General features: G+C 43.3%; 1 pseudogene; it reads right to left on the bottom strand.

Moving 5' to 3' along the window:
- Positions 1–20,907: 20,907 nt before the first annotated feature.
- LOC144761689 (proto-oncogene Mas-like) lies at positions 20,908–21,886 on the bottom strand (annotated as a pseudogene).
- Positions 21,887–22,756: the final 870 nt, after the last annotated feature.

Genomic DNA, 22,756 nt, shown 5'->3' with positions numbered 1-22,756 from the left:
ACCAACATTGTGGTGGGCCAGAGTACTTACAACAGATGTTGGAAACAGAGAGCTCTCCATAGGGTTTACTTAAATATAAGCCAGATTGGGAAAACTCTACCACTCTTAGCCTCCTGCGTTGAAGCCAGGGGAAGGTAGCCTTTTCCAATAAAGATCTCTTTCCAGGATGAAGGACTTAGATAAGGAGATTAGTGAATCCAAGACATGATCAAAGTTTTTCATTGATTTTTCCAGCAGAGCTAGTATTGTTGACAAGATTCTTTCTAAACAATGTAGAGATTACGAAAGTTGAACATAGTTCTTGGGGTAGTTACATGATGACTGTGAACTCAAACGCAGTTCTGGGGTACCAGACCCCTTAGAGTTGGAAGGGAAACTCTCACTGGGGGTCCTGTTTAAGAACTACATCCTGGGTAAAAGACCTTGGGGGATGCCTGCTGTGTCTTCCTATGCCAGGAAGGCAATCCGAAATCATTCTTTGGAATTGATTTTGACTTGGATCAATGTCTAAGCCAGGAAGAGTAGACTCTTTGTTGATAGCTGTCTATTCCATACGTTTTAAGGTCACATGTTCCTTATGCCCCCTCCATACTATCAGGTGTCAATCACTTATAGGTGCAAAGGAAGGTTCGGCTTCTACTGGGAGTTCTGGAATTGACTCAGCCAAGGCCAAACTGTTGCTACATGTGTCCCTTTTAGTTAAAAGTTTCAAATTGTATTAAATTGTTTCAGGGAATTTCACATGCAGTGATTTATTTTTCAGGGGGTTGGGCGTTAGTTTTTTTTCAGGCTTGTCAATCAACCAGCCTCCTGAAATGAAGTTTCTTGACTGTCATGTCTACTCCCCCTCCCCAAGAGTGCTGGGAAAAAAGGGCCTATTGCTAGATGCGCTGCTGGAGCTAGCTGTTACACCCAGCTGGGGGAACCACAAGCTGCTCCTGGGCTGCCAGCAAACCTGCACCAGCAATATGAGTGCCCCCCCCCTTTGTTTTTGCCTCCAGCAATAGCAACTATCACCCTCAACTCCCTCTACCCTTCCCTGGGAACATCAGTAGCCTTTGCTTCCATGATATCAGGCTGAGCAGAGGGAAGGCCGGTAAGCTGTGCCAGTCAGGAGGTTGAGAACCCAACTGTACCTTCATGGGCTTAACTACTGGTGCTAGAGCTGTGGAGCACATGCACCCCGGCTGCTTCTGTAGACTCAATAGCAACAGATACTCAAACTGAGGTTTGTCCAAAGGATGTCTCAAATTCCATCTGCATATGGTGGATAAACACTTACTCATTGGCACCACTGCACCTCTCCACTCAGCTCATCCAGCCCCAGCCTTGCTCATGCCCAAGTGCTGGTGCTGCTCTGTAAGCAAATCCAATTGCCAGCTTACTGTTGAACTGTTTAATGTGCAGGAACAACCAGCATCAGAATCTTCTTTACCTTGGGTTGGCCACTGTGCTCCTGTCAACGCTGCAGCTGCTGCCGCTATGAAGTGGTCCAGGGGGCACCAAGCATAGGACCCTTACTGTGCTGTATTCGCCACCACTTCGGTCCACGGCCGCCTGTCCTTATCCGACAGCACAGCCATAATTTGTGGTAATTTGTTGGCAGCTGTCTTGCTCTGTCTTGCAGCTCCAGCAAGGCCCGACCACTTGCCGCGATCCAACACAGACAGTCAGCAGCTTCCCCTGCTAGGCACCCCACTGAAGTCAGAGTCCAAGCAGAGTCAGGGAGGGTCCTACTCCAATCGTCCACTCAGGAGTTAATTTTGCTTGCAGTATGCTTGCCAGCTTGTTGGCCCACAGATACGCTATCACAACCACAGAACCATAAGGCCATACGAGACCTAACGGCAAAACTCTACATTGCTAAGCACCAGTGTTATATTTCATATAGGTACCCTGATGTAGGTTTAGAGAACATCGTACTCTTTCCCTACATCATCTCCCCTTCATTTCATATGACCAAACCTTATAAGGACATAACTCCAAATAAGGACAGAATGCATTATAGGGACTGAACACCTTATAAGGACTGTCGCCTTTTAAGGACTAAACCTTTTACATAGTTCATGACGAGGGTGGGTTCTGCCCGATCGATATTGCTAAGATGTCATCCTTAGCACATATGAATAATTTATAAGTACACTCTCCAGGGGGGCATACTTCACCTCTACTATCTACGCACAAAGGTTTAATCCCCAACGTCATCCTCATACTGAACAATGGGTAACATGCATACGTAGACTGCATAAATATAGCACCTCTTGCTATCAGTAAGCAGGAGGGAAAAAAGACACACTGACCAGAGACGCTGTGGCTCCGGCATGCCATCGCTCCAGCTGACAGTGGTCTAACCATCCCTTGCGGGGCGTCCAACTCAAGTCCAGGATAAAGTCCACACTCTCACTATTCAGGTATGGGGGTTCGACTAAATCCTAGCGTGATTCTTGGCTCTCAGATTCTAGGCTCTTAGATTATAAAGACTCTTAGGCTTATTAGCTCTTTAGCACCTACTCAAATGCTAGGTACATTTAGGTACATCTAGACAGGCATCTTAAGAGTACACACTTTATTTTATAAATGCATTTTATATTCATGTATAGGTTCATGACTATTGCAAAATGGTAGAACAATACTATTCCTTTTTATACTGCTGATACTATATCTCTGCTACTGTGTTACAGTTATAGTAGCGCACTTATTTTACATGAGAAGAACAATGGTACAATACATTTTTATTGTAAACATGCTTGACTGTTTTTTCTATGTATCTCTCTGAGATCAAAAAAAGCAAGCACGAGTGACTGGGTGAAAAGTAGTATATTGTTTCCACGTGTCTGAGGTTATTATGTTCTGAAAGTTGCACAAACTAATCTCTCTGATAACAGGAGATTCTAGTAGCACTGCGAGCTAGCTAATGCGAATGACATATTCGGTGGGGGTGTACAGAGTCAGTTTACCACCGAGCCCACGGTATATGTTATCCGGAAATGCGTATGTCCTGCATGAATGGTAATATTGGACCTACACTACACTAGAAGACTCCACAATGAGACTGGAACATGTCAAACTTTAGGCTGCGACCCAGAAGTCACAGGAGTCATTCCAGAGCTCTGTCTTTGTCTTAAGGAAGCCTTCGAGTAAGTTGAAGAAAAAACACAAGAAATGTAAGTGGGACTCAACACCCTTGCCCTCACTCACCTACCAGAGAGTTTGTTCACCTGTATGACTGCCGGCGGGTTCACCTTTGGTGCCAGCTGGATTTCCTGCAACCTCTGTGGGCCAGCCTCTGGCTCCAGTCTGTGATGAGCTCTAATAAGGGCAAAACCAATCCTGGGCTGCTTGTGTTGTGGTTCAAGGCGGACCTAACCTGGTATTTTAGGCAGGACTGTTCCTATTAAAGCAGGGTCAAGACTGGTTTACATATGACTGGGTCCAAACTGAGGTGGCATGGCGGGAAACAAATTATGGATTGGGATGCAGCCCAGAGTGATTTCCAGTGACTGACATTAATTCAAGCATTCCATCGATTGTGTTTTGACGCTCTTACTGAAGCACAGCCTCTCAGAGGGAAGCATGATCTGATAACTCATGCCGGGTTGGCAGGCCATGAACTAGGTCTGGTTGGCCCTGCAAATTGTTCAGTAGGGCTATGCCCTATTGTTACTTTCCATGGTGCTGCACCTTCTAACATCCCCCCAATGCCTGACACAGGACTATCTTTCTTTTTTGCTGCAGGAAGTGTAGCAAAAGGGTCCATCGAGAGGATGCCTGTACTAGAAATAGGACGTGGTGTTATTCTCATTACTTTTTGGGACGAAAAAGGAAAAAGGTCTTTGTTCTGTTTTAGACCTGTGCCCTTTCAACCCCGTCCTCCAGAGGGAGAAAACAATATTGTAAACCATTCAAAAAAGCTGAAAGGTACCCTTTACAGTTTTCACAGTAAAGCATTGCCAGGCTAAGGATAAAATAAATAAAGAAGCATCAGATAACTCTCCCCCTTGCAAAGGTCTAGGTCTCGTCTGCCTAAATGGCTGTGTTAGACCTGCAGGATGGTTATTTTCATACACCTGTCCTACAGGCCCATCTGTGCTATTTGCGGTTAGTTTTAGGATAGGAGCATTTTTAGTTTGCTGTGCTCCCCTTCGGTCTCACCAGAAGGGTGTTCACAAGAGTGATGGCGAGGTGGCAGCCCACCTTCAGAGGTCAGGGGTTCCATTTGTCAACTGCCTCGATGACTGCCTGTTGAAGGTGGGCCCACCCAAGGCAGTCATCAACTACCTCCAGAGTACCACAAACCAGGTTTCATCTTTGGGGTTCATTATCAACGTGCTAAAGACACACCTTATTCCATCTCAGATGCTCCCTTTTATTCTGAACACTCTCCAGTTTATTGCTTTTTTTTGGCGAAGAGTTCAGGACATTCAGGGTACGACCCTGATCTTTCAGCTATGTTCATGGATTTCAATGAGACTGACTCTGAGTCTGCGAGGACTGATGGTCTCCTGCATCCTACTGGCTGAGCATGCCAGCTAGCATATATGAGCTCTGAAGTCTCAGTGGGCCTAACATCAAGGTGACCTTTCTGACAACATTCAGATTTCGAAAGAGACTGCAAAGGATCTGCAGTGTTGATTAATGGACCGCAATAGGGTCAACAGGAGACTCCAATCCCTCCCCACCTCAGATCAAACAGTGATGACAGATGCATTGCTTCTGGGTTTGGGTGAATCTCTGAGAGAGGTGGAGATCAGAGGTCTCTGGTCTCCACCTGAATTCATGATTCATGTCAGACAGTCTACTGGTAGGCCCTGAGCCTCTGGAAATGGCTTGACCAATAAGGAATTTTCATTCAATACCAGGTCGTATGTTCATTCATAGGTGCCTTGCAAATCACAAGTGACAGTTCCACCTGGAGGTGGCGCAAGGTCTCTTTCATGAATGGGGAGAACCTTGGCTTGATGTTCCACCGCTTAGAACATGCAAGGTCAGCAGGTCTGCTCATTGGAGTCTCCAAATCTCTTCTCGCTCAGAGACGCATTCCACCTTGAGTAGAACTCAGGAATCCTGTATATCTATCTGCCAATATCACTACTGCACTGAGTTCTCAAGAAGATCAGGATTAACTGGGGTCAAGTCATTCCTAGTGGTTCTGGATTGGGCACATAGAGTATGGTATACAGAACATCTGGGCTTGAGCATCTGTTCTCCAATCAGGCTGCCCCTCCAGGATGATATGCTGTCGCAGCAACAAGGCAGGGTTCTGCACCCAGGCCTTTGGAATCTCCACCTTTATGCTTAGAGATGGTGCGGCAGCTACCAAACACCTTTAACCTTCCTCCGGATGTGGTTGATGTCATCTTGGCAGCCTGGCATTCTTCGCCAAAAATTGTATATGTTTGTTGTTTGGACAAATTTGTGGCTTAGTGCTATATGAGGCAGATTGCCACCTTCCGGGGGGGTGTGGGGGGGAGAGTTATCTGATGCTTCTTTATTTATTTTATCCTTAGCCTGGCAATGCTTTACTGTGAAAACTGTAAAGGGTACCTTTCAGCTTTTTTGAATGGTTTACAATATTGTTTTCTCCCTCTATATCTGTCATGCCACAGTGGGACCTTAAGTTGGTCCTTATGTTTCTGATGTATCCTCCCTTCGAGCCACAGCTGCTACTTTTACGATTTCTCACCCTCAAGAAAGTGTTCCTCGTCATCGTATCATTGTTGTGGCGTGTGAGTGAGTTTCAAGCACTCTGTGTTAACCCATTGTACACCACCTCCTTCCCAGGTGAGCTCATTTTCTGGGCATGGGAGACCACAGATATCCTTCCTACCTGAAGTTGTCATGATGTTCCATGTTGGCCAGAACATCACCTTACCAGCTCACCCTCTAGGGAGGAGGAGAGACTCCATTACTTGGATTCCAAGAGGGTGCTGAGCTTATCTTTTACATAGATCCTACCAGAGAAAAACGTGGTAGATGATTAGCTCTTTGTAATATTCTCTGGAGTGAAACAAGGCAAGGTGTGCAGAAGAGAGCCATCTGCCACTGGTTCATGCTCTGCATTTAGCTCTGCTAAGCTGAGGAAAGTCAGGAAAATGGTCAGGCGATTTAGTCGATGGTTCTTAAGTAATTTTGCCCGGCGTTAAACGCCTCTAATACCATACAAAGTTTATCAATAAAGAGGCAGGCGCTGGAGACAGGAAGACAGGAAACAAGTTTTATTCCGACGGAGCAGAACACATCAGATCGGACAACAAGGTATCGTCTCGAGGTGCTCTCTAACAGCCTCTCTGAGGCCTGGCCTTTTATACACTGGTTTACGGCATGTGACCGCTCTTTATTACAACAAAGACATTGTGAAGTAATGAAAAAGACATCCCCGGTACCCCTCAGTTCCGGCTCATTCCAACACGTGGCTACAGTAGAGGTCCTCATCCCCCCATACAATAGGAGGGGGCTATCACGCAGCTGAGTGTTACGCCGATTCCTTTGGAATGTGTGCGCCTGATCGAATCTCAGGGGGTGGGGACGTCATGATCAATAGTAGCTCCTTTGAAGAGGAGCGAGTGCATACAGTAGTGGGCAATAAACTGTATCCTCAGGCTAAGGGATGACCAGCGGTCCGTGCAGACAATCGGGCTCAGAGGAAAGGTCATCAAAAGAGGGGTATTCATGGAAGGAAAGGAGGTGTTGGTCAGGCGCGGGGTGTGATTCCCAGAGACAGAGTCATGCGGAAGGGGAGGGTTCATGACTTGTGCATGTGAGAGCGGGGGCAGCCAGGGTGCATGGGGGATGCTTGCAGGGTCAGGGAAGTGCGCTGACGAGCGATCGTGAACAGGGAGACCATGGTACCTAAAATGGCTGTCGTGTATGTTCATACGTGAGTCTGAGGAATGGGCAAGATGGCGCAGATGATGTTCAGTTCACAAACTAAAATTCCACAAAGCATTTGCTAAAATGACAAAACCCGGAAAGACCGCATGCTCATTCTACTAGGGACAAAGCTGCGCTGAGTTGTTATGTATAATAACTTAATTAAATGACTTGGAGCTATACAATAAAGTGGTTGGTGAAACAACGTATATTCTAGTATATGAGAATCGACAAGTCATCTATGAGTAGCTTCTCTGTGTTGCATGATGGAAAAAAACATAAAGAACATCAGTTTTACCCATTATCTTTGCGTCCCATGTTCTCTATTCCCAGTCATTAATTTTGAGGTGTACTCCACCTCCGGCCAGGAGAGAAAAACAGGAAGTAGTGGGGTAGACTAACCCTTGGATAGTATATACATCCCCCTTACACAAATCACATCCTGTTTTCATCTCTTGACCTGGCTGGCGAGGACACAAGACTAGTCGCAGCTGCCAATATTGTGTCTCCCTTCTGGAGACAGTAATGAAGCAGTGGGTAGGAGGTGGAATTTGACCCTACCGTCCTTGGACTTATCCCATTGCAGAGTTGAGGCTGCAGGCACACAGGAGTAGAGGATGCTCACAGAGCAAGATTTACATCCCTCCACTCTAATGCAGCTGCACAAAATTTATAGCAGCAGAATAAAGTATTCAGAACATTACAGACCTCATTGTTATGATATTTAGAGCAAGACTTCGACGTTAAAATTAGCAGAAATGCTTCATTATGTGCAGATTTAATTCTCTGTACAATCCAAGGCTTGGGCTTGGGAACCTCAACGCTTGGTATTGATACAGGCATAGCAATCAATAAAGTGCAGAACACCTGCCTTTGGTTGCACGTTCAGGCACAGACAGAAAACAGTGCTTAGCTTGTAAATTAGGAATAAGGGCCAGGGCATATGTAATGTCACGACAGAGCCCTGCAGCTTGCACCACATGCTGCCCCTCTCACCGCTGCCCATGCCAGTGCCACAATAACTGCTGACATCACACTCCAACAGGTATCACAAATTGGACTATTCCAGGTCGCCAAAGCTTTAGGGGTGGCCTGGATGAGCTGGTATTATTTTAAGAATCATGCATATTGAATATGTAAACACTCTCCTTGGGTTCTCTGCTCAAAAATAGACATGGCCACCATGTTGTGTAGGGTAACCAACTGGCATGGATTGAAACATTCAGAATGGTGGGTCTTAAAATTCAAAAGATCAAAATTCAGGACAGAAATTCAGGATAAAAGGTAAAAATTCAGGATAAAAATTTGGGATAAAAGTTATGTTTTACAGATACATCAGAGGAGGTTGCACAATAGTATATGAGTAAGTAAATTGACAACCAACATAAGTACAAGCCAAAAAAAGTTTATATTAGGTTGAGACAATCGTGCACTTCAAGGTTTTTCAGTATGCGTGCAGCTTTGAGCAACTGAGCAACTGTGCAGGTCTTTTTCTGACCATCTGCCTCAAACAATTGTATGAAGACCAGTTTCACAATGTAAATAAACATAGGAAATTGTACAGACTTATATTACACTTATGAAATGTTTTTATGATGTCTTTATCTATTGCAAATCACTACAGCATTGACTGACTTGGCCGGCCCTGTATAAAAAGAAATGAATAGCCTCCTTGACATGAAGTCATCTGATAACCTTAGGTGCAGAAATATTGTCCATTCAGTCACTTATTAAAGTTGGTGTCCTTGCAACCAATCTCTGTCAGCACTGAATCATCATACATCTTATCTGCCCTAAGGTCAGCAGGTCACCTGACCCACTCTCGGCCAATCACTTCAGAAAGAATGTTGTCTCCTCTTTCAGCCCCCTGCGCAGGGGCGTAACACACGCCCCCGCATCCCCCGCGGTGCGGGGGGCCCCTCCGAGGTGCAGGGGGCCCCATCAGCACTGTACTCAGGCCTGACAGTTGGCCGGGCCCCAGGCGCCAGAAAGATAATAACTCCTGCGCTTGACAGCCTGGAGGAGCGTATCTCCAACTGTTTCTAAGGTGCGAATGGATCAGGAAGGACCCTGTGAATACCCCAATTCCAATTTAAAATTCCCATGTCCTTACTCCTTCCCTCAAGAGGACATTTTGCTACCCGACCAGGCCACTGCAGTCTCCTGTCGCAGCTGTGGGTCTCAGCCTTAGGTCTGCAGACTGGTACGGGCCATTGTCTGAGGTTAGTTTGTGTGTAAATAAAGAGTGATGTGATTAACCTTAGTACTTTATTTTTCCAGCAATGAAAATGTGCTCGGGCCCCCGCGGTCCTGTTCAGGTAACTTTGGGCATTATTCTGAATGCGTCCGGAATTGGAGGAGAATCAGAAGTTGCTCATGCCAAACCTATACATATTGTTTTAATTGTGATACTCCAGTGTGTGTATGTGTGAGCAATGTGAGCTACTTTCACTTTAGCTGATCTGGGGACGTGACCTGTGTCTTGTTGCAATTCATATGTAGTTAAATCCATGCTCCTGTTTATAATCAGCAGATGCCCGCTCAGTGAGGGCTTCTGCCAGGGCCGGCCTTAGGCATGTGCAAGCTGTGCACCTGCACAGGGCTGCCAAACCCCAGGGGCTGCCACGCCAATATATATCCTTAATATAATAATCCTCTGAGGATGGATACATATTTGCGTGGCGGGCCCTGGCAGGGATTTGGCGGTCTCTGTTCCACTTCCAAACACCCTGACCCCGGTCCCCCCTCCTCTTCACTGGCCTCCGCGCCTGCGTTCCTCCTCTTCTGGGGCCCCATACCTAGGCTCCCTGCCCAGGGCCGCCATGAGCCTAGAGCCGCCCCTGCTTCTGCTGTTCTTGGCTTCCCGTTCGACGGGTGGAAGTGTCCGTTGCAGGATACAGAACACACTCTACTCTCTCAGTGTGCTTCAGTGCACAGGCCAGATCATGAGGCAGCTTTCAACTTTTGTTGTCCCACAGGCTAGCTTCTGATTGCATGCACTGCAGCCCTTTGGAATCACTTCTTCTAGTGTTCACCATCTCCTCTTTTGCTAACTCAAGTTTTCATGTTTTAAAAGGCAACATTCTGTTCATGCCCTAATTAACGTTTCCGAATTCATTTAATGCTCAATGAAACCAAGCTGAATATTGGGTTTTGATCCACATAATCTATGTATGGAATTTTAAGTGACATGTTTTTGTTATGGAGAAGAACGTGACCTTTAATTTCAGGTCCCTTTTATAAAAGCTATAGTTAAAAGACCACACCAATTACATTCTTCATTTCTTTGAGACCACCTTTATTGCAAAAGCCGATCTCTCGAGGCAATATGAGTGTACTGTGGTAATATGATAGATTCTGAGTAACAAAATACCTCTCTGTGGGGTTTATTGCAGTGAAATAGAAATTTTACATTATATCCAGGGCCACTGGAATTATGCGATTGTGCATCTGCAGCGATTTTAGCATAATTATTGATTTGCCGCATTTGCCACATAATCTATCATTTGCCCACATAATCTGCAGACTTTAACAAAAACATTTTTTATTTCTAGCTGAAAAAAAAGTTTAAAAAGTGCTAAAATGCAGCATCATGCGTTGCTGCGCAGTGGAAGGCCCTTTGCAAAACTGATTATAACTGAATATTGCTATATTTGGGTGTTAAACTGGTACTAATGAGATGCAATCAAAGACCATACAGTGTTACCAAGTTTAAAAATGATGAAATAATGAAGTAATACTATTACAAAATGTGCCACATTATGCCACATAATTTGGCCCTCTCCTGTCGCATAATTCCAGTGGCCCTGATTATATCCCTAGTCACTTTTTCATAGCTTCTCATAATAAATGGATTAGGCCTATTGCTTACAGTAAAACTGATTTGAATCATTTTAGAGAGTTAGCAGGTAAGCTAAAGTATTTTGAAAAACATTACAGCCTATGTGCCTCAGCCTCTCACTTTCCTGAGGCTTGCCTGGTACTGCGGCGGGCTGGACAGCGCTCAGAGTCCGCGAGTCGACTGTAGTGACTGAGTAATTATGGTCATTTATTATCAGGCATCTGAGATTATCAGCGCTGGGGCCTCTCACATCCTGTTTGGGACAGTTGGGGCCCAGTGCCCTTCTATTTGTGGTGCTTTGCAGCAGTTTTAAGATCCTCTTAGAGTTTCTTGTTGCTCAAAAGGATGTTATTTCTGATATTTATATGTTTCCCACGTCTTCATTGCTTGATTTTGCTCCCGAGAAAGTGTCACTCATAGCCTTTGAATGTCACTCATTATTACACTAATATTATGAAAATGTTACACATACGCAATCTGAAACCTTGGCAGCTATGCACTTACACACAAGGAAACTGTGAATGAATCCCTTTATGAGTGCAAAAATGACTTGAATAGGAAACATATTTTTACACTTGTAAAAAAGCTATTTACATTAAATGTATGCAAAAAGGGTTGGGGAATCAAACCCTGTATCGGTGTACAGAGCATTTTTCCACATATTGCTTTTCAATCACATTATATAGACTTCCCTGTGTTTTGGACTGCTAACGTGATGTTTTGTCATATGTTGTAGTAGAATGTATTTTTACCTTTCTGGAAATTTTTTGAAATGGGGATGCAAGTATAGGCTCTTCTGAATCTTGATAACATGTTTTTAATTTGATTCATCTTTAGCCGGATGACCTTCATAAGAACTGAAGTGGTATGAGCAAATTTAGAGCTCCTAGTGGTATTCGGAATGATTTGTATAAATTTTTTTGGGCAAGCCATGTAAAGATTGTCTTCACGATTTATCATTTGCCAAATGATTACCCACAGAAGTTTGGCTTCCGCTATCTTTATTCTAAAGGTTGCAGTTTCCAGTTGAGATGGTTTGTGGTTGTGTTGGGGACACTGTTGTATTATGCTTCCTCTTGTTTGCCTTCTTTTTGGTAAGGACTCGGAGACTTCCCATGGCGTTATCGGGACCACAATTGGTGCTGCTGTGTAAGGTTATGTGGGACTACACTTTTGTGAGTTTTGTAAGGGTGGTCTGGTAACAATGTTACTCACCACTGAGGTTATACCAATCGGCACCCATTAAATGTTTGGGGATCAAAAGATCACCATTAAGAGTGCCTGATTCTTTTGTTGGGTCTCTTACTATTTAGAGAGCGAGCTGTGCATTGTCAGTACACGTGTGGAACCCAATATTGTGATTTAAAAGTAGATTCAATTGAGGCTCTGTGTATATTTTAAATTATATTTTTGGGAGTGCTGATCCCTTGGGTGGTTTAGGTTGTTATTGTCTTGGTTGTGCTGAACCCACCTATGAACATGTATTCATTTCAGACATCCAGTGAAGGGGAGAACTAAAGGAAAACGTTCGTATTTTGCCAACAGGCACAAACCAAACTTCTCCTATTCTGACAAAGGTCAAGCCAGACATAGTTAGGCAAACTGTTGATTCCGATAAATGGAGTAACCTATTTCCAGACATTCGTACTTGACACAAATAGACTGACCAGACAGAAAGGAAACACTATCTAAGGTGTAAGAACTACCATAACTTATTGCTGGTCAGATTCACAATATCCAGTGCTCCAAGTATTGACAAATTCCTTTTACCCTTTTTGGTTGGAGACCATGCAGAAACCTATCAACATACATATGTGGGGGGCCCGAGCTCTAGTCGGCTCTGTGCACGGGCAGCAGGTCCCTGGGTTGAGAGCTCCTGACGGTCTGGACCGTGGGGGGCCCCCTCTATATATTCTGCAGGGGGGCACCCTCAAGTTTCGTTTCGCCACTTCCCCTGCGTGGAGAAGCTTCCACCCACCAACATCATTTACAATACCTTTTTGCAAAGCTAAAGACAGCTCTTGTTGAAACCATACATAGATTAAAATTAAAGGTTATCTCAGTTCAGGACCACAACAGGACATGTTGTCAGTCACAATAATGGGCAAGCCACCCGGAACAATCTGGGTGTACCCGTGTTTTGTAACAAAATAACCTCCAATATTTCTACGAGGGTGCATAGCATGACCCCTCCTTAGTAACAGCTGTATAGGCACACCAACAAAGATCGAGAGACACAACACCCGGCCCCAGGCACTCACTCAGACCTTAAAACACATATTTGTAGAAAGATAAACAAACATGGAAAGAGTCACTTGGAGAGGTCAAACAGACACTCAGGATCCGAGACTCTGTATAATCACTGAAATACACATATGAATAGGCACAGGGATATACCAATCAGAAATGCCGGGAAACAGGCTCACTTGACCACTACACACACACAAACATCAGATTGAAATATCACTTACATTCAGATGTACACAGGGGCGTAGCTTGATCAGTAAGATGGGTGGGGTGAGCCTCAGATTTTCTGACAGTCAGTCTGGCCTATAATGTTTAAATACATTAGGCGACAAGCAGGGGGCTATGGAGCAGTGGATGGGGAGAGGAATGCAAATTGGCAAAGTACTAAGAGAGACAACACAATATTTTGAAAAATAACCAATATTTTTGAGGATTTTCCTAAAAGAGAAAGAAAGTGTGTTCATTTTTGTATGTGTTTTTAGTGATACATCCTGGTGAAATCCAACATAGTCATCCCCATACTCGACTGAAAGCTGCTGTACCCAACTATTTATCAGAAATTACATTTATTAGGGGGCTGTAACACACCAAACACCCCTCCTGAAGCTATGTCTCTGGATATATGTGAAAAGATAATACTGACCCAGAGAGAGCAATTCAAAACCGCACTGACAGAAACAAGCTGACAAGATTAACTAAATAGACATGTGTACTTTAACAGAACTCCTTCCTTCCCATTGGAAACGTTACGTCTCTATCTCTGTCCCTAATACACAGTAACATGGGTGTGCACCAACACACACGCACACATGCATACACACACACACACGCACACACACACCCACACACACACAAACACACGCTAAGAAATACATAAGTACACAGAAACACACCTATAGAAAAACAGACAGAGACAAAAAAAACACAGTCTCTCACAGAATAGACACATATTGCCAGTCAAAATAACAGATAACAGACAGTAGCATTGCTGCCACCCAAAATTGGGCAGCACCTTTCTCGCTTGTACTCTGATCAGTACTCTGGCTTCCCCTTAATGTCGTTTCTTTGCCCTCCTTCTTTCTCTACTACTGCAGAATGGGTTATGGCCACCTCCACTATGGGCCAGATGTAGGTAACTTCAATTTACCGACTCATAAATACCGAATTTTGCCGATTCGGTATTTATGAATCGGTAAATATGAAGGAGGGAGATGTAGGTATTTTTTTATTTGGAATTACCGAATCGGTAACATTCGGTATTTACCGATTCGGTAAATACCGAATCGGTATTGCCCATTGATTCCTATGGGCCTTGAAGCCCATAGGAATCAATGGGCAATACCGATTCGGTATTTACCGAATCGGTAAATACCGAATCCTGCAAGGGTGCAGGGGGTGTCACTTTGACACCCTCTAGCACCCCAAATACAGGCATGTGTGACATGTGGCACACATACATGCCCTAAGGGCATGTCTGTGTGTCACATGGCACAGGCGTGCATGCACAGATGTGCATGCACACCCGAATACGGTATTTTACCACCCAATAGGATTGTGGCACTCTTAGGAGTGTCACCTACATGTGGATTTACCGAATCTGTAAAATTACCGATTCGGTATTTTACAGAATCGGTAAATTTACCGAATCGGTAAATTTACCGATTCTGTAAAATGATGGCCCCTACATGTCAAACACCAAATACCGGTCGGTAACGGCCGAAATCGGCCGTTACCGACCGGTATTTGCTCTCCTATATCTGGCCCTATATCTCGAACTCCATGGACAATGATCTGAGGGCAACTCCTGCCTGAGCCACAAGGAAGGCACATCTGAGCCCAGGATCTCACAGGCTGCTACGAAGAAGCTGCTGTCAAATTACATATCTAGATTTATCCTCTGACATCAGCGACCAGGCAATGGGAGGAAAAGCACAGAGGTCTTTGTTACCTACTATGTCTTGGATTGTACCCCACACCCAGCACTCTTCTCTATTATTCAATGCAGTAATTATCATCGGTGATTCCCTGCATTCATTGTCCAATCACTCCTGACATTTTTCTTGGCTTTTTCACAGGGGTGTTGGCTGTGGTTGAACCTGCCATACCTTTCCATTGTGTCTGTCAGACTGAAAGTTTGGCAGCAGTACTGATCAAAATGCCTGGAGGAAAATGTAAACCTCTGCATATGTTTTCAATGGAATGATTACTACTTCCAGGAAACATAAAGGCAGCTATCGAGCTCATATAAGTGTTGGTAGAACTCGTTTCTTCCCCATAATAAAAGTAGGACTCCTTTTGTCTAAATGCAAAGAAAAAACAGAGCTGAAGACGGTACTCACACTGGCCTGGGAAAACTTGCATCAATCTCTCTGCAAAAGTAGAATGCTAATTATTTGAGCAGATTGTAAAAAGCAAAAGTTGCACTTAGGCCCAGATTTATTAAGGGATTGCACTGCCCTTCCGTAATGTAGGGTATTGCACAGGCCGTGCAAACTCTAAGTCAGATTTACCAAGCAACGTAAGGCATTACATGGTAAATCTGGAGTAACACAAGGCAGTACAAGTTTCTAACTTCTGTTACTGGGGAAGGCGTCCATGGGTGGAGCGTGGGTGTACCCAGGCATTCACCTGAGGATTTCAGCACATTCCCAGATTTACCAAGACAGGTTAGGTTTGGAATGTGTCAAAAGGGTAAGCCTTGCCTTCCCAGGGAGGGGCAACATGGAGAGATATTTATATTTCTGTTTGTTTCCTCTTTCAAAGTGTGCAGCATTGTGCAGCACACTGCGAAAGAGGAAAATGCCTCTGAGCTTCGTTGTTGTGCAGGAAGTTGCCTCTTCCTGAACAAAAACAATCCTGCTTGCAAAGCAGGTACCCTTGCACCACAGCGCAAGTGTGCCTGCATTGGTGCAAGACAGCACATTGTGCGCCAGCACAAGGAGAGCACAGAAATGCACTATATAATATTAAATATGGTGCATTCAGGCCCGCTCCCTTTCATTCAGCGCAGCAAGGTGTCCCGCTGCCTTGCGTTGGATGCAAGAATTATTAATCCGGCTCTTAATAGTTTTCACTTCAACTAAGCTAGGGAGCGCATGTATACTGCAAAAAGTCGCTGGGAAGTACAGAACTAGGATGGGGAATGTAAAAGAATGATTAAACAAGCTAACATTTGACAAGGGGGGAAATCCATTGGTTGCCATCTTCACTGGAAATCTTGGGCACACACCAAATACTCATAAGGAAGTGTACTAGAGAGCCACAGTCCTTACAATCTGAGCACTGTCGGCCACATGCATCATTGCACCCGTTTGCGATTCCTAAATTGCGAAAATGAAGGAATCGCAATTTAGAAATCGCAAACTGCAATGCATGAACAATTCGCATTTATTTTTGCGATTCAGTATTTTTCCTTAATTGTTCTTCACAATTTGCGAATCGCAATTAAGGAAAACCCATAGGAATGAATGGGAAGGCATTCACATTTTGTGAGTTTCAAATTACGATTCGCAAAATGTGAATGCAATTTCAAGGGTGCAGGGGGGGGGGGTCCAAAGAACCCCTCCCTGCACCCCTGAAATGTAACTTTAAATGCAATTTACATACACACATGCCCCAAGGGCATGTGTGTGTGTAAACGTAAACTTTCAAAAATGCTATTTGTGCATATTTGAACGTTTTCGGTAAATTAGCATGAAGGTCAACTTCATGCTATTTTACCACTTCCAAATTGCAAATTCTCAATTAAAAAATGATCATGCATTGCATTTAAGAAATCTGAAATTGCGATTCCTTAAATGCAATCGCAATTTTAGAAATCGCAACATGGTTGCGATTCCTAAAATTGCGAAATGCATGATGCATTCCAAATTAGTCAATTGCATTCGCAAACGGCCGAAAAATGCGATTCGCACCGTTTGCGAATGCAATTGACTTTGATGCATGTGGGTGTCTCTTCTCTTGCAGCTGGACAGCTCAGCGTTAGCCCTGTGGTTAGAAGGATGGATGTTTGACAGGCACATGCAACAGATCTTGAACAGGGCAGATCCTCGCCTTTACCCGCACATCTGCTTTAAAGGTTAGGTCAGTACATTTGTTCAGCGGTAGATCTCTATGCCTGGTAGGATGAGAATGTGAATCCCCAACTCTACCAGACGCATTACAGGACCCTGTAAAGATGAAGCTACTCACAGATTTCCAGGTCCATCAGGCTGAAGAAATCCCAACTGTGAACCTCTGTCTTGTGTTACAATCACTGTGTCCTTGCAGAGGAAGCCATTCATCACTCACAGTGGTACACAAGTATGTATCAGCACTGCATATTTTATAACCACCCCCATAACTTTTATTTCTATTATCACTAAGAATGAATTAGGCCCCAAAGAGTGCTCAAACAGATCTGCAAGTTATGTTAGCACAACAGAGTAATAACATATACACAATAGTGTACAAATGCACAAATGGGAGTTTTGAAATTGACAGATATCACTGACTGACTGACTGACTGACAGATGTTTATTAAGGCACAAAGACTACAACGTCAATAACTACAAAGCAGAAAGACCAAAGCAGTCTGGCAGCTTTTATGGATTAGACCCTGGTCAACTGCATCTTACAAGATTGGAAGAAGCTATTGTGAGACCAAGTGTAAATGCAATGTTCTCAGTTTATTTAAATCGGTAGATGGCTGAGATTATTTTTAGAAGTCATAGCATGGAATAGGCGAGCAGAATCAATTGTTGTAGAAGTGGTTGAGTGTGTAGAGTTGGCATGCTTTCTTGGGCATAAGGGAGGATGAAGTTGTGACAAAAGTTCCATGCACAACCCATGGAACACCCCCTTAATGCAAGGTAACGCAAGGCAGCACATTGTTCAGCTTCACATCACTTTTGTTAAATCCAACCCAATTTACAATTTGAATTGGATTGGAAATAGCTCCACTCCATTTTTTGCAGTGGGTTTGCATTGAAAGAGGAACACAAATCTGATGCAAAGGGTTTGTAAATCTGGGCCAGAGGTACTAATCAGTGTTCAGGTTATGTGCTCAAATATCATGAGTTTAGAGTGCAAATTCACAAACGTGATTTACAAAATGCGAATTGTTTCAGAAAACATTTTAAGTATGTGGCAAAATTACTCATGGAAACAAATCTGTAATTTAAGTGTGGGCACCTCTGCCAAAATAGATGCGCTCGCATGTTTTAAAAGAACTCCCATACATGGTAGGCACATTTGTAACGTCAACTCAGTTGTACATTTACTCCTGTGAAGGATAAGATTACGCCAATTTTCAGGGTAGATGCTGGGGAAGAAACCAATATAAAATTTGGGTGGATGTAGGGGAAATGGTGTCTTCATGGGTAAGAATCTTTTACCATTACTGCAGCATTTTTTCACATGCCCATACGAAAAAAGATATGCCTATAAGAGGTCACATTTTGGAGAAAACTTTAGGCATAGGACTTCTGTGACTTGAGCAAGTTTAAATTTGCTGATTGTCCAATGCTATGAACCTGGTACAGAATGTATTGAGTATGTACACAATGTGAAATTAAATCAGGAGTACATTTCTGAAGCTAAGGATCTTTTACCGCATTATGCATAGGGCTCGCTGTTAGAACATTTAGAGGAAGCAAATGTATTCAAAATAATGGGCCCGATTCACAGAACTAACTTGAGACAAAATCCTAAACTTACTACTTTTGGTATTCACAGAAGTTAGGATTTTGTCTTAAGTTTGTCTTAAGACAGACTTAAGACAGACTTAAGACAAAATCCTAACTTAAGTCTGTCTTAAGTCTGACTTAAGACAAACTTAAGACAAAATCCTAACTTCTGTGAATACCAAAAGTAGTAAGTTTAGGATTTTGTCTTAAGTTAGTTCTGTGAATCGGGCCCAATGTGCACAACCGACGAAGACGATGATCCATATTCTAAGTCAGGTACTGTTGAGATACCTTGAGGTGACAAAATGAAACCAGCCCCTCATACTATTTCTTCGACATACTATATGTTATGTCCAAATGGTGGCTTATAGAACCAGAGACATCCTTTAAAAAGTTTTTGAGTGGGGTGTGAAAGAGAGATGCCACTGTGACTTCCTATAATCCAAATGTATTTATTGCATGGGCAAAGTCCCCAGAAAATATATATTTTTCAAGTTCTGTGCCAAAAACATCCCTGCAAAGCAGGCACTCTTGCACTTTGGTACAAGGGTGTCTATGTTGGTGCTAGGCAGCTATTTTTACTGGCACTGCTAGGGAAAACACAAGGGTGCGCCATATTCTTGTAAATATGGTGCATCCCTACGTTTTGGAAAGTGAGGTGCTGCAAAAGGGTATTTAACCGTTACAACACAACTTTTACAACGGACTACTTTTACAACGCAACTTTTACAACGCAGGATCCATTACAACGAAGTACCTTTACAACGCATTTTTTTTACAACGCAAATACCTTTACAACGCATACCATTACAACGTAAGTATAGGTAAGTATATAATTATAGTAAAAATGTTATAGGATTGGGTTTTTGGGTAAAGGGGTATTTTTAGGGTTCAGGGCTAGGTTTGGGTTTTTGGGTAAAGGGGTATTTTTAGGGTTCAGGGTTAGGTTTGGGTTTTTGGGTAAAGGGGTATTTTTAGGGTTCAGGGGTAGGTTTGGGTTTTTGGGTAAAGGGGTATTTTTAGGGTTCAGGGCTAGGTTTGGGTTTTTGGGTGAAGGGGTATTTTTAGGGTTCAGGGCTAGGTTTGGGTTTTTGGGTAAAGGGGTATTTTTAGGGTTCAGGGCTAGGTTTGGGTTTTTGGGTAAAGGGGTATTTTTAGGGTTCCGGGCTAGGTTTGGGTTTTTGGGAAAAGGGGTATTTTTAGGGTTCAGGGCTAGGTCTGGGTTTTTGGGTAAAGGGGTATTTTTAGGGTTCAGGGTTAGGTTTGGGTTTTTGGGTAAAGGGGTATTTTTAGGGTTCAGGGGTAGGTTTGGGTTTTTGGGTAAAGGGGTATTTTTAGGGTTCAGGGCTAGGTTTGGGTTTTAAAAATAATTAAATTAAATTAAATTAAAATTAAATAAAATTAAATTATATTAAATTTAATAACTTACATTTTTAAAAATATTATATACTTACGTTTTAATGGTATGCGTTGTAAAGGTATTTGCGTTGTAAAAAATGCGTTGTAATGGTACTTCGTTGTAATGGATCCTGCGTTGTAAAAATTGCGTTGTAAAGGTATGCGTGCTAAAAGTATGCGTGGACCAGGGTCAGCGGACTTGATAATTCTCGCTTCGGTGCCTACTCTAACCAGGGATCACACTCGGCAACTCTGGGCATTTAGCTTGCCTCATCTCCACAACGGCCCCCCACATACACCGGGGATGCCTGGTTTCACCTTGGAGATACCCAGCAGGGATCATCTCACAGGGAAAGCCAGGACGGGTTCCCCAGTGGTCTACAGCGCTGGGACGCCCCATTGCTGGGGTAGCCATGCGCTTTACAAGACAACATAACATAACATCCTGCAAAAGTTGCCACAGCGCTGAGCCATTTCCTTGTACTTATGCCTCTGGATCGTTAACTGCACCTGCCTTCTTATTGCTGCTCAGGAAAGAATCTGTTCTTTCAGACAAGTACAAGCAACTATTAGCTTTATTCCATATAGTTAAGGGTGCTTTACCAGGCATGGCTAAGGTTCAGATTGTGTTTATCATGCTTTTGCATCACCACACATGCACAAAGTATATTTTCTATATGCTAAGCATTATGCCCTCCTCTTAGCTTCCTGAGTGCATATAATACAATGATGTATTTTCCTAGAGAACCAATGAAATGTCCAGCCTTCATGGCATACAAAGAGAATGGGCCTCATTTGAGCAGGGAGACCACAGATCGTCTTGTCTGGTACTTAACATGTGCATTTCCATTCATCAGTCTTGGGGAAATAATTGGAATGTCCAGCCTAACTGATGTTGTGCTCTGTGATGTCTCCCTCTTTATGGAGTTTTGTCACTCCTTTTTCTTCTTCCTCTTTGTCTTCCTCTTCTCCAAAGACCTTCTTCAGAGCTTTCTCTGGGAAGTTCCAGACTCCTTGCATTTTCTGCCTTCCCACCACAAAGTAGATGAAGGGGTTGACACTGCTGTTGTATGAGCTATACATGTAAACCGCAAAGGCGAGTGCAAGAGAATATAATCCTGATGGTTTAACCGTTAGGTAATTCAGCAACCACAGTACTCTGACAGTACTCTGTTGCCACAATGACAAGCTTTGGTGAATGTTTTTTCTTTGAGGATATTTTAACCATGATTAGCATAATCAGGCTGGATGTGACCATAGTGGGTATAATCTGTAATAAAATCAATACTGATAAAAAAAATTGGACTGCGGTACACCGCACCCGCACTGTATCATATATCTCTGGGGGGCAACCTACTTGTTCCACCAGAGTCACAAGAATTGAAAGAACCCAACTTATGACACACACAAGCAAGGACTGGAAGATTGGTCGTTTGTAACGATACCACATGGGGTGATAGATGGCCATACATCTCTCCACACTAATGGCAGTCAGAAGAAACATAGCAGCATATTGTCCAAAGCTGAGTATGATGTCCAGTGAAAACATTACGGTCCTTGTGTCGTCTGCTTGTATTTGCTTTAACAACAGACATATTAAGATGCACAGCTCCACAGAGATGAAGATGAGATAGATTAAGTCAGCGACAGCAAGGTTGATGATGTATACGGTGTACTTAGTCCTTTTGATTTTAAAACATAGATACCAGAAGACCAAACTGTTTCCAATAATTCCATAGAAGCTGATAAACAACATGAAACCAGCTGCAATGATAAAACTTGTGGCAGATTCCATTACTGGATGTGTCTCATTTAAAACTGGAGCATTGGTGATGTTACTGGAAATGCTTCCTGCATCTGCCATGGTGGCGTCAAGTGCCCTATTGGGAAAGAAGATAACACTATTTTTAGTTGCAAGAATATTAATTTCACTAACAAACTGAAACAAAAAGGGCATGAATGAATCTTGGGAATATGTGGAATGCACAACAATATAAATTCACGTGGACTGATCTGGAATTGAGCCTCCGATAGTTCTGCCTCTAATAAAATGAGTTATGAATTTGTAGGCAAGGGCTTCCCAGGCACAGTGGTTAACAGAAAATTTCAATTTCCATTTCTACAGGACATCCTTTCCATCTGCAATGAAAGAGGCGGTGACTGTTATTAAAGAACCTCCTGACCGACACTTCAAACAAGCAGTGGCAAAGCCGATGGGTCTTGTTCTATCAATGACTGTTTGCTGCCACAATTGTATTTTCCAATGCTTGTAGAAGAGTTGAACTAGCATTGGCAAATTCGATAGCAGTAGGAGGTGATTTGTTTTGGCAGTTTTATGTAACACAAATTTGACACCAGGGTATTAGAGTATTTTACATGAGCACCAGATCACATTATACAACATCTGATTATTTTTTTTAAACATGCGGAGATCAATTGATTTTCCCAGAATCACCGGAAGTTTACCAATGCCGGGACTCAAAACAGCTTCCGAAGTTCCAATGTTGGCAGCTCTGACCATTAGGCCACATCCTCACCACACATCTCGAAATGCTATTTTGTAAACGTATATGATGACTGCCACATTGCACCTAGATTGAATGTAACACCTTCTCGGAATGGTTTAACAATTAGTATGAAAAACAATTTTGCAAATTGGCTGTCATGTTGCACATTGTGGTAGTCTTCTTGAAAGTATAAAAACATAACATTTAAAGATGGCCCCCTGCCATAG

This window comes from Lissotriton helveticus, chromosome 1_1 (assembly GCF_964261635.1).
Source record: "Lissotriton helveticus chromosome 1_1, aLisHel1.1, whole genome shotgun sequence".
NCBI lineage: Eukaryota > Metazoa > Chordata > Amphibia > Caudata > Salamandridae > Lissotriton > Lissotriton helveticus.
This window is presented reverse-complemented; position numbering and strand designations above follow the sequence as displayed.